This window comes from Chionomys nivalis, chromosome 1 (genome assembly GCF_950005125.1).
Source record: "Chionomys nivalis chromosome 1, mChiNiv1.1, whole genome shotgun sequence".
Taxonomy (NCBI): domain Eukaryota; kingdom Metazoa; phylum Chordata; class Mammalia; order Rodentia; family Cricetidae; genus Chionomys; species Chionomys nivalis.
The window spans coordinates 74525502-74537839 of NC_080086.1; positions in this window are offsets into that span (position 1 = coordinate 74525502).

Consider the following 12338-nt stretch of genomic DNA (forward strand, 5'->3'; position numbering starts at 1 on the left):
CCCAAACTACTATACCCAGCCAAGCTATCATTCACTATGAATGGAGAAAACCAGACATTCCAGGATAAGAACAAATTTAAACAATATGTAGCCACAAATCCAGCCCTACAGAAAGTAATAGAAGGAAAATCACAACACAAGGAATCCAACACTGCCTACAATAACTCAGGCATCTAGCGACCCTTTACCAGCACGACTCAAAGAAGGGAGACACACAAACTCTACTACCAAAAACAATAGGAATAACCGGAATAAACAACCACTGGTCATTAATATCACTTAATACTAATGGTCTCAATTCACAGGCTAAGAAATTGTATACGAAAACAGGATCCAACATTCTGCTGTTTGCAAGAAACACATCTCAACCACAAAGACAGGCATCTACTCAGAGTAAAGGAATGGGAAAAGGTTTTTCAAGCAAATGGTCCTAAGAAAAAAGCAGGTGTGGCCATAGTAATTTCTAACAAAACAGACTTCAAACTAAAATCAATCAGAAGAGATCGAGATGGACACTTTATACTCATAACAAGGACAATTCATCAGGATGAAGTCTCAATCCTAAATATCTATGCCCCTAATATAAAAGCACCCACTTATGTAAAAGAAATATTACTAAAACTCAAGGCAGACATCAAACCACACACACTAGTAGTAGGAGAATTCAACACACCTTTCTCACCAATGGACAGGTCAATCAGACAGAAACCTAATAGAGAATTAAGAGAATTGTTTGAGGTAATGAAGCAAATGGACTTAACCGACATCTATAGAACACTCCACCCAAATAGGAAAGAATATACCTTCTTCTCTGCAGCTCATGGAACCTTCTTGAAAATTGACCACATACTCGGAAACAAAGGAAACCTCCACAGATACAAAAAAATATCAGTGTCCACCTGTGTCTTATCAGATCACCACGGATTAAAGTTAGAAGGCAACAACAATGCTACCCTCAGAAAGCCGACAAACTCATGGAAACTGAACAGTCAACTACTGAACCACACCTGGGTCAAGGAAGAAATTAAGAAAGAAATTAAAGTCTTCCTTGAATTTAATGAAAATAAAGGGACAACATACTCAAACCTATGGGACACGATGAAAGCAGTGATAAGAGGAAAGTACATAGTACTAACTCCCCACTTAAAGACAATGGAGAAAGCATACATTGAGGCCTTAACAGCACACCTGAAAGCTCTAGAAAAAAAAGAAGAAGACTCACCCAGGAGGAGTAGAAGACTGAAAATAATCAACGGAGGGCAGAAATCAACAAAATAGAAACACAGAAAACAGTCCAAAAAATCAATGAAATAAAAAGTTGGTTCTTGGAGAAAATCAACAAGATCGACAAACCCCTATCCAAGCTAATTAAATGACAGAGAGAGAACACGCAAATTAATAAGATCAGAAATGAAAAGGGGACATAACCACAGACACAGAGGAAATGCAGAGAATCATTAGATCTTACTACAAAAGCCTGTATGCCACAAAACTGGAAAATGAAAAAGAAATGGACATTTTTATTGTTAGATAAGTACCATATACCAAAGCTAAGCAAAGACCAGGTGAACGATCTAAATAGACCTGTCAGTCGTGAAGAATTAGAAACGGTTATCAAAAATCTCCCTTCCAAAAAAAGCCCAGGACCAGATGGTTTCAATGCAGAATTCTACCAGAACTTCCAAGAAGAGCTAATACCTATACTTCTTAATGTATTTCGCAATATAGAAACAGAAGAGTCATTGCCAAATTCCTTTTATGAAGCTACAGTTACCCTGATACGAAAACCACACAAAGACCCAACCAAGAAAGAGAATTACAGGCGTATATCACTCATGAACATCGACGCAAAAATCCTCAACAAAATACTGGCAAACCGAATTCAAGAACACATTAGAAAATTATCCATTATGATCAAGTAGGCTTCATCCCAGAGATGCAGGGCTGGTTCAACATATGCAAATCTATCAATGTAATCCATCATATAAATAAACTGAAAGAAAAAAAACATATGATCATTTCATTAGATGCTGAAAAAGCATTCGACAAAATTCAACATCCCTTTATGATGAAGGTCTTGGAAGATTAGGGATACAAGGATCATACCTAAATATAATAAAAGCTATTTACAGCAAGTGACAGCTAACACTAAATTAAACGGAGAAAAACTCAAAGCCATCCCACTAAAATCAGGAACACGACAAGGATGTCCACTCTCTCCATACCTCTTCAATATAGTACTTGAAGTTCTAGCAATAGCGATAAGACAACATAAGGGGATCAAGGGGATTCGTATTCGAAAGGAAGAAGTTAAGCTTTCGTTATTTGCAGATGATATGATAGTATACATAAGCGACCCCAAAAACTCTATCAAAGAACTCCTACAGCTGATAAACACCTTTGGTAATATGGCAGGATCCATGATCAACTCCAAAAAATCAGTTGCCTTCCTATACACTAAGGATAAGGAAGCAGAGAAGGAAATCAGAGAAGCATCATCTTTCACGATAGCCACAAATAGCATAAAATATCTTGGGGTAACTCTGACCAAGGAAGTGAAAGATCTATTTGGCAAGAACTTTAAGTCTTTGAAGAAAGAAATTGAAGAGGACACCAGAAAAATGGAAGGATCTCCCTTGCTCTTGGATTGGGAGGATCAACATAGTAATAATGGCAATTCTACCAAAAGCAATCTATAGATTAAATGCAATCTCCATCAAAATCCCATCAAAATTCTTCACAGATCTGGAAAAGACAATAATCAACTTTATATGGAAAAACAACAAAACCAGGATAGCCAAAACAATCTTATACAATAAAGGATTGTCTGGAGGCATTACCATCCCTGACTTCAAACTCTATTACAGAGCTACAGTATTGAAAACAGCTTGGTATTGGCATAGAAACAGAGAAGTCGACCAATGGAATCGAATAGAAGACCCTGACTTTAACCCACAAACCTATGAACACCTGATTTTTGATAAAGGAGCTAAAAGTATACAATGGAAAAAAGAGAGCATCTTCAACAAATTGTGCTAGAAAAACTGGATGTCAATCTGTAGAAGAATGAAATTAGATCCATATCTATCACCATGCACAAAACTCAAGTCCAAATGGATCAAAGACCTCAATATCAATCTGAACACACTGAACCTGATAGAAGAGAAAGTGGGAAGTACTCTACAACACATGGGCACAGGAGACCTCTTCCTACGTGTAACCCCAGCAGCACAGACATTAAGGGCATCATTGAATAAATGGGACCTCCTGAGACTGAGAAGCTTTTGTAAAGCAAAGGACACTGTCATTAAGACAAAAAGGCAACCCACTGACTGGGAGAAGATCTTCACCAACCCTACAACTGACAAAGGTCTGATCTCCAAAATATATAAAGAACTCAAGAAACTAGACCATAAAATGCTAATCAACCCAATTAAAAAATAGGGCACTGAGCTGAACAGAGAATTCTCAACAGAAGAAGTTCAAATGGCCAAAAGACATTTAAGGTCATGCTCATTTCCTTAGCAATCAGGGAAATGCAAATCAAGACAACTTTAAGATACCATCTTACACCTGTCAGAATGGTTAAAATAAAAAACACCAATTGGAGCCTTTGCTGGAGAGGTTGTGGAGAAAGGGGTACACTCATCCATTGCTGGTGGGAATGCAAACTTGTGCAACCACTTTGGAAAGCAGTGTGTCGGGTTCTCAGGAAAGTTGGGATCAACCTACCCCTGGACCTAGCAATACCACTCTTGGGAATATACCCAAGATATGCCCTATTTTTTCATACAACAAAAGTATGTGCTCAACTATGTTCATAGCAGCATTGTTTGTAATAGCCAGAACCTGGAAACAACCTAGATGCCCTTCAATGGAAGAATGGATGAAGAAAGTATGGAATATATACATATTAGAGTACTGCTCAGCAATAAAAAACAATGACTTCTTGAATTTTGCATGCAAATGGACGGAAATAGGAAACACTATCGTGAGTGAGGTAAGCCAGACCCAAAAAGAGCAACATGGGATGTACTCACTCATATTTGGTTTCTAGCCATAAATAAAGGACATTGAGCCTATAATTCGTGATCCTAGAGAAGCTAAATAAGAAGGTGAACCCAAAGAAAAATATATAGGTATCCTCCTGAATATTAAACTTCATCAGGCGATGAAAGGAGACAGAGATCCACATTGGAGCACCGGACTGAAATCTCAAGGTCCAAATCAGGAGCAGAAGGAGAGAGAGCAGGAGCAAGGAAGTCAGGACCACGAGGGCTGCACCCACACACTGAGACAATGGGGATGTTCTGTCAGGAACTCACCAAGGCCAGCTGGCCTGGGTTTGAAAAAGAATGGGATAAAACCGTACTCACTGAACATAGGGGACAATGAGGACTACTGAGAACTCAAGAACAATGGCAATGGGTTTTTGATCCTACTGCACCTACTGGCTTTGTGGGAGCCTAGGCAGTGTGGATGCTCACCTTACTAGACCTGGATGGAGGTGGGTGGTCCTTGGACTTCCCACAGGGCAGGGAACCCTGATTGCTCTTCGGGCTGAAGAGGGACGGGGACTTGATTGTGGGGGGGGGAATGGGAGGTGGTGGCGGGGAGGAGGCAGAAATCTTTAATAAATAAATAAAAAGAAAAGAAAAGAAAACAACCTCAAACAAAGAAAGCAAGTCTTTCTATAAAGTTCTAATCAGTTGACTTCACTGGTCAATTTTCTGAAACATCTAATGCAAAAGTAATATCAAGACTTTCAAATTTATTTAAAAATAAAATCTTTTCCACCCCCTATTTAGGAAAGAGATCAATATTACCTTAAAGCTAACACTGAACAAAGATATTTCAAGGGAATATTGAAGGTAATATCTTTTCTAAACACAAATGTAACAATCCTTTAAGAACATTAGCAAACTAAATCCAGCAATATATTAAAAGGGCAATACTGCAAGATCAAATAGAGATTATCCTCAGAATCAAAGTTTACTTAACATTTAGAAAACAATATTATTCATAATATTAACACAAAAAGTATAAGCATGATATGTCATTAAATTTGCTAAAGATTTCCTAAAGCCAGTCATTACCATGTTTATACAAAACTCCACCAAATGTCCTCTCAGTAAGTTATCTGTTGAAAGGAAATCTCTCAACCCCCACTTATGTATGTGAGAAATAACAATATTACAAATAATGCCAGTGAAATTAAAGCCATGGTGTTTCCAGTTTCTATTTCTGTTTAGCATTGCAATGGAGGGGTGAGCTGCAAGTCTCAGAAAAAAAATTAGAAATCAAAACAGCAGCAAAGAAGCAAACAAACAAAAATGAAATGAATTAAGTCACATCAGTTTCCATTATCAAATTGGTTACTTTTATGTTGCTAGAACCAAAAGCAGCTAAGAGAAGGAGGAGTTTACTGTGAATTTACAGTTACAAAGATTCCATAATGGCAGGGGGCCATAGTAGCAAACAGCATGAGCAGGAAGCTGAGCAATCACATCTTCAAACACAAACACAAAGCAGAGAAAACTACAGGAGCTCAAAGCCTATCCCTAGCTGTGTACTTCCTCTAGCAAGGCCCCACCTCCTAAATGTTGCATAAACTCCACAAAGGACTCCACAACATGGAACCCATTGTTGGAATATATGAACCTATGGGGAGCATTTCTCATTCAAACCACAATTATGTACCTGGAAAGTTAAGAAAGGTGTATAGAAACCTAAGATTGGTATGCCAATTTAGCATATCGCAACATCATTATGAAAAGATCAGTTAAATTTGTATGCAACAGTAACATTTTAAAATCCCTAATTTCCAAAGGAGGAGCAGAAGGAGAGTGAGCACGAGCAAGGAACTCAGGACCACGAGGGCTGCACCCACACACTGAGGCAATGGGGATGTTCTATCGGGAACTCACCAAGGCTAGCTGGCCGGGGTCTGAAAAAGCATGGGACAAAACCGGTCTCGCTGAACATAATGGACAATGAGGACTACTGAGAACTGAAGAACAATGGCAATGGGTTCTTGATCCTATTGCACGTAATGGCTTTGTGGGAGCCCAGGTAGCTTGGATGCTCACCTTAATAGACCTGGATGGAGGTGGGTGGTCCTTGGACCTCCCACAGGGCAGAGAAACCTGCTTGCTCTTTGGGCTGAGGAGGGAGGAAGACTTGATTGGGGGAGGGGGAGGGGATGGGAGGTGGTGGCGGGGAAGAGGCAGAAATCTTTAATAATTAAATAAATTAATTAATAAAAAAAAGAAAAAAAAAGAAACATCCAAAAAAAATCCCTAATTTTAAAGTAGTTCATTCAAGACTTATGCATTGAAATTTAAAAACAAAATAGAACCAAATTAAAAGCCCTTCTAGAGTATCCAGTTCAATTTCCAGAACCCATGTTGGTTTTGGAGAGCTCACAACTGCTTGTAAACCCTGATCCATGGGGTATGACACCCTCTTCTGCCCTCCACAGGCAACTTTACTCACCTTTCTCTCGAATACGCAGATAAAATTTAAAATTAGAAAATGAGAAAAAATAAAGGTAAATATCTTTTTTATAAAATTACCAAATCAATAACAGAATATATTAAAGACAAATCATTTCCAATTCTAAAACACAGAATCTGATTTCAGATTTTCAGCATAATAAGCAAAACATTTAATAAATCTTTCCAAAATTAGGTATAAATGTTTATAAAACTATATAAAGATAGTTTTGTTTTTCACTATGTAATTGCAAGTTAAATATGCCGTTGAGGTATCTTCATGCACAGAGACACTAGAAACACAATAATAACCAGGAAAGAGGGGGAAGGAGAGGACAGAGAGGGAAGGAGGGAAGTTTGGAGGGAATAAGGGGGGAAGGAGAAAGTAGAGAGCATGGAATTTAAGCTTCCTGGATGACACGTGAAAATGTCCAATTACTTTGAAAAAAAATACTTGAAAATTTTATTATGAATATAAACATAAATTTTCTATATGGCTCCAAGTGATACTTTTGAATATTTTCTTAAGGTAAAAATGGAATATATATATATATATATGTATATTCATATTAGTTGTTTCAAAATATGCATAACAACTACATGACTGAAAGAAAACCAAACACCCATCAGCAGGTGGTGAAAAAAACATATCATGGTATACCTATTCAAGAAATTATCACTTGGTAATAAAAGGAAAATACCCACTAACAAAGTTAAACTTGGACAGAACAGAGAAGCAGCAATGTGAGTAAATCAAAGCCTGACATTTTTTTTTTTTAAAAGTACACACTGTATATTAACTATTTGGAATTTATTCTAGAAAAACTTCAAAGCTGATTTATATGACAAAAACTAAAATCTCAAATATGTGGATATGGTTGTATTTAACCTCAAATCTCATAAAAATCTTAGTAAGAAAGGAATGTTTAGATGTTGATTTTCATTTTGCTGGCTCATATGCGGATGCTTACATTTGTGAAAACTTAAAAATGGGAGCTGGGGAGGTCACTCGGTGAATGAAGGGCATACTGTTCTAGAATGAAGATCTGAATGCAGACCGATCGCTGGCACCTATGTAAAAGGAAGTGCTGGGGGTTTATGCCTGCAGCCACAGAGCTGGGGAAGAGGCACACAGGAGGTGGTTCCTACGGTCTTCTTGGCCAGCCAGTCTAGCCAAATTCAAGTATTCAGTGGAAGAACCAATTTCAAAAAATATGACAAAGAGCTATTATTGAGGCACCATAAGCCAATTTAGGACCTCCACTCTAATATCTGCACACACATTCACTACACTATACTACACCACACACACACACACACACACACACACAATCTCAAATAAGATCTGATAAAAAAGTCTAAAGGGTAAAGGCGTTTGTCATCAACTCAAATGACCGTGTCTGCTCCTAGAAAGACATGTGGTGGAGGAGCAAACTCCTGCACCTTGTCTTTTGGTCTCCACACATGTGCAATGGTTTGTAGGCATGCATGCCCCTATACTTTCAGAAAAATAAATTAGTTAATAGATAAATAAATATAATATTTTAAAACTTCAAATGAAAGTCAATACTATTTCAAAAATTGAAGCTGATGTATAAAATTGTTAATCTGTACTCAAGTGGTCAATCATATATAACATTTGCCTGGCATAATTTTCTTGTAGGACTTCAAGATGAATGTTAGTAAAAATTCTGAGGACATTTTGAGTACACTCAAAATAGTTAAACAATTTCCTAACCCAATGCTTCCCAGCTGATTTAGAGTCTTTTCCCTTTCAGTGACCATTCACAGACATCAGTAGCTGAGCAGGAAATGAGTCATACCTTGGATTTACTTTGTGATCTAGCATAATTCTATGACTTTAGAAAATAACATTCAAAAAATATCCTAGTGATTATTCACGAAGTACGGTTGCAAGATAAGGGAATACTGACATATACAAGGTACCAAACAAATGAATTAAAAAGGGACTCTAGTGCTTATTCATTAATGCTATAGTATAACTAGCAATCCTTAACTTTCTGTTCCATAGTAGATTCTGTTGGATGAATGGAGAGAAAAAAGAACCAAAACAACTTCTCTCTCTTTTTATTTCTTATGTAAAATGCATCTTTTTAAATCCTTATACGTGGAGTTTAAATATTGCAGAAATATTTGAATAAAAATGACAACAAAACCCCATGCTTAATTAATGTATCTTTGACTCATTTCCCTTAAAGGATGCTACTTTCCAATTTTCTCTAATTATCCTATATTTGGTTGGCTAATTTTGACTTTCTATCACACCTGGAACTTATGCAGAAGGCAGTGTTCCTTTGCTCCTGACACTGGAGTGGCAAACGAAAAGCTCCTTGCCACCATCCATCGTGGGAATATTGACAATGAACATGTGGTCCTCAATGAGAACATATGTCAGCAAGAATTCTAATTAGTGAGTTGAAAGGGTAGACAAAGAAAGAAGTTTACACGTCTGCTATTCATGGCATTTCAAATAGGTACACGGTACTCTGCAGACTTCACAGATATTATGTGCTCTTTACTTAAGTAAAAGTTTTCTTTTATTATTCTCAACACAATAGCATCTATATATGCAACTTAAAGTTTACTCTAAAATTAATTGACTAAATGCAAATGAAAAGTGAAAATGATTTGTAACTTTGACAAACTAGGCTGAAGATATGGAGGACCTAATTTCTAATATAATTAATCCCATGTTATATGCAAAAATGACATTAATGCATTTTATGTAGATGCTTTCAGTGAAAATTTAACATGGAATCAGTTTGTTAATAGAAAAACTATTAAAAATAATAACATTTCACATAAAATTATTGCTTGAATGGAGTCTGAACATGTTTTTGCATCCTAGTCTTAAAAACCCATTAAAATAACATGTTAAAATTTTTTTTTACTTTAGTTTATTCTCTTGACTCAATAATTTGAACTCTTGTCTGTGTGGTTATATAGCCTATGAATATGTTGTTTTTAACGACTGTCTAATTATATATTAATAATAATATAATTTAATTATAATTATAATCATTACACAATTATATTAAGTGATTAAAACCACACTTAATAAAACAACTTCTCTATAGTTGAATTGCTACATTCTTGTTGTATAATTTTTATATCTTCGCAGATACTACAAATTAAAATATTATTTTAGTTATGCTAAGGGAACTCAAATATTTGTAAAATATCGCATTAAAATTCATTTAATTACCCTGAACTTATAGAAAAGATGTGCCAGTAATTCATTTAACCCTCAAACATGACATAAGTAGAGTTATTAATACTACCATCAACATCTACAAGAAAAATGGTATTGCCTCACACCCATTTTTATAGTTGATAAGCAAGTTAATAAACTTTGGAAGGATGAAATGACTGAAGTGACTTCTGATATACTTTATCTAGGAGTGTATAGACTCACGATTTTAACATATATTGTCCTATTTCCAGGTCTTGGTATTTTAATAACTAAAACTTAATGTCTTCAAAACATAAGGAACTGTGTTTGTCTATTCTAGAATTTGCAAGTTTAGTTGGGAAATGAACTATATAAACTCAACGAGAACTTAAGGAACACTTACTTAAGGTGTAATTTACTTAATAAAGATCCACAGGAGAGGGCAAGACCTAAAATTCTGTACTATGAGAATGCAGGGAATAAGAATACAGGAGAGACCTGCCCTCATCTCCTTCTCCACAATCGTCCAGTTTACAATCTCTTTTCCTCTAGGCAATTTTTCTACAGCAACTGTGGTAATTTTTTGTTTTTGTTAGAACAAATAAGACTTGCCTGAAGATCAGAGTATGGAACTAGCTGCACTAGTTAGTCATAGAGGCCGGGCATTGGTGGCACATACATTTAACCTCAGCTCTCAAGAGGCAGAGGCAAGTGGATCTTTGTGAGCTCAAGGCCACCCTGGGCTACTCCAGATTGATCCAGTCTAAAAGAGAAACAGTCAGGTGGTTGTGTGGTGGCTCACACCTTTAATCCCAGTACTTGGGAGTCCCACGCCTTTAATCCCAGCAATACGGAGGAGGAGACAAGAAGAGATATGGCTGGGTAGAGAGAAAAATATAATAAGGTGAGAAGAGACAGGACTGAACAAAATTAAGTCTGAGAATTCATAGAGAAAGGATCGTGTCCATTTATTACTTAGATGAAGTAGATTTGAAGCAAGTGGATAAACAAAAGTAAAAATTAAATAATTTGTTTACATGCTTTCCAATTCAGAATAGTTACATATCATTCACACTTGTCTCTAATTAGAAATCACCTCAATTCTTTTCTTGAAACAGTTAAGTTCATGGGTTCTTATCCACTCGCTTCAAATCTACTTCATCTTTCTCTGATTATTTCATCTAATATTGTTTTTCATGAAAGCTAACGTTTGGCTTCTCCCTAACCTAATACATTATTTTATGTAGAAGCTAATATCTGATTAAATTTGGTTATTAGAAAACCATGCATTTTATTTCAAAAGTACTTGAAGAACTAGTAACAGTTTATAACTTCTGAGGGAGAAAGTGTCTGGTAAGGATGTGATTCCCTGTTAGTGGAGCATGATCTACCACATTGCACCATACCCATATGTACATATGCAGCACAAATAATATTCATTTTTTAAAAAGTACATGAGAATAAGAGGTGGTTTGGGCATGTAGTATAAATTTGGGTGAAATTATGGAGAGTAAGGAAAGGTGAATATGATCAGAATATATTACACATATGTATGAAATTTTGGAAGAACTAATAAATATTATGACATCAAAATGTTCTCTGTTATGATTATAATGGAATGAACCTCTGAGACTGTAAGTATGACACCTCAATTAAATGTTTTCTTTATAAGAGTTGTCGTGGACATAGTGTCTCTTCAAAAAACAAATTAAACTAAGACAGAAGTTCTTCTGCCTGTGAAACCTGACCTGGGCCTAAATTATCCATGTCTAGCTTTTACTAAACTGTCCAATTAAGCTCTTCCAACAGCATTCATTGGCTTTTTCAGTTGAAAGGTGTGCATTCTCTATAATCCTCCCTCGAAGAAAACCCAACATGCTCTAGTTCACCATAGCAACAAGCCGCCTTCCTGTGTACCTATAACTGTTATGTTTTCATTTCTGTTATAGTGAAAAATAGAACATTAAATAAATAAATACGTAAATAAATGCAAAACTTTTAGGAGAGAGGGATTTTTTTCATCATACTATTTTAAATTTGTGGAAGTCAAGTCAGGAACCTGAACATTCTTTGTCAAGAGAGAAATAAACAGAGGCCTCCTGCTGGCTTGTACTTAAACTCAACAGGTTTCCTTTTCTTTTACAAAGTTTAGGACATAGCCAAAGAAATTGTGACACCCACATTTAGGGTAAGTCCTTTCCATTTCAACTAAAGACCAAGACAGTCTTCCAGAGATAAGCCCACAAGCCAACCAGATACAGATAATTACTTAGTAAGACTCCACTCCCAGGTTACTGTAGGCTGTAAAAATGTGAACTCACAGCATCTGTAATATTCTGAATAAGACGAAACCAGTAAAAAAATTAAACATGAAGTGGGGAGTTGCTCCTTCTATGGAAGAAACCATTGGCAAATGATTCCTTGGATTGTGGGGGGCAGAATAACTGTGGGTTTTTTGTTTGTTTGTTTGTTTGTTTTTTATAGGAGTGACTATGTGTGGGTTTGTCCATGCCCTAGTGAATTATTTCCTATTCATGTGTCTCTGGGCAACACTAATTTATTAATAGGTATTTAATAGGTTAACAAACAGGAAGGGTATTATTATTAAGATACATTGTACACAAGTATAAAGTTTTCAAAGAATACTTAAA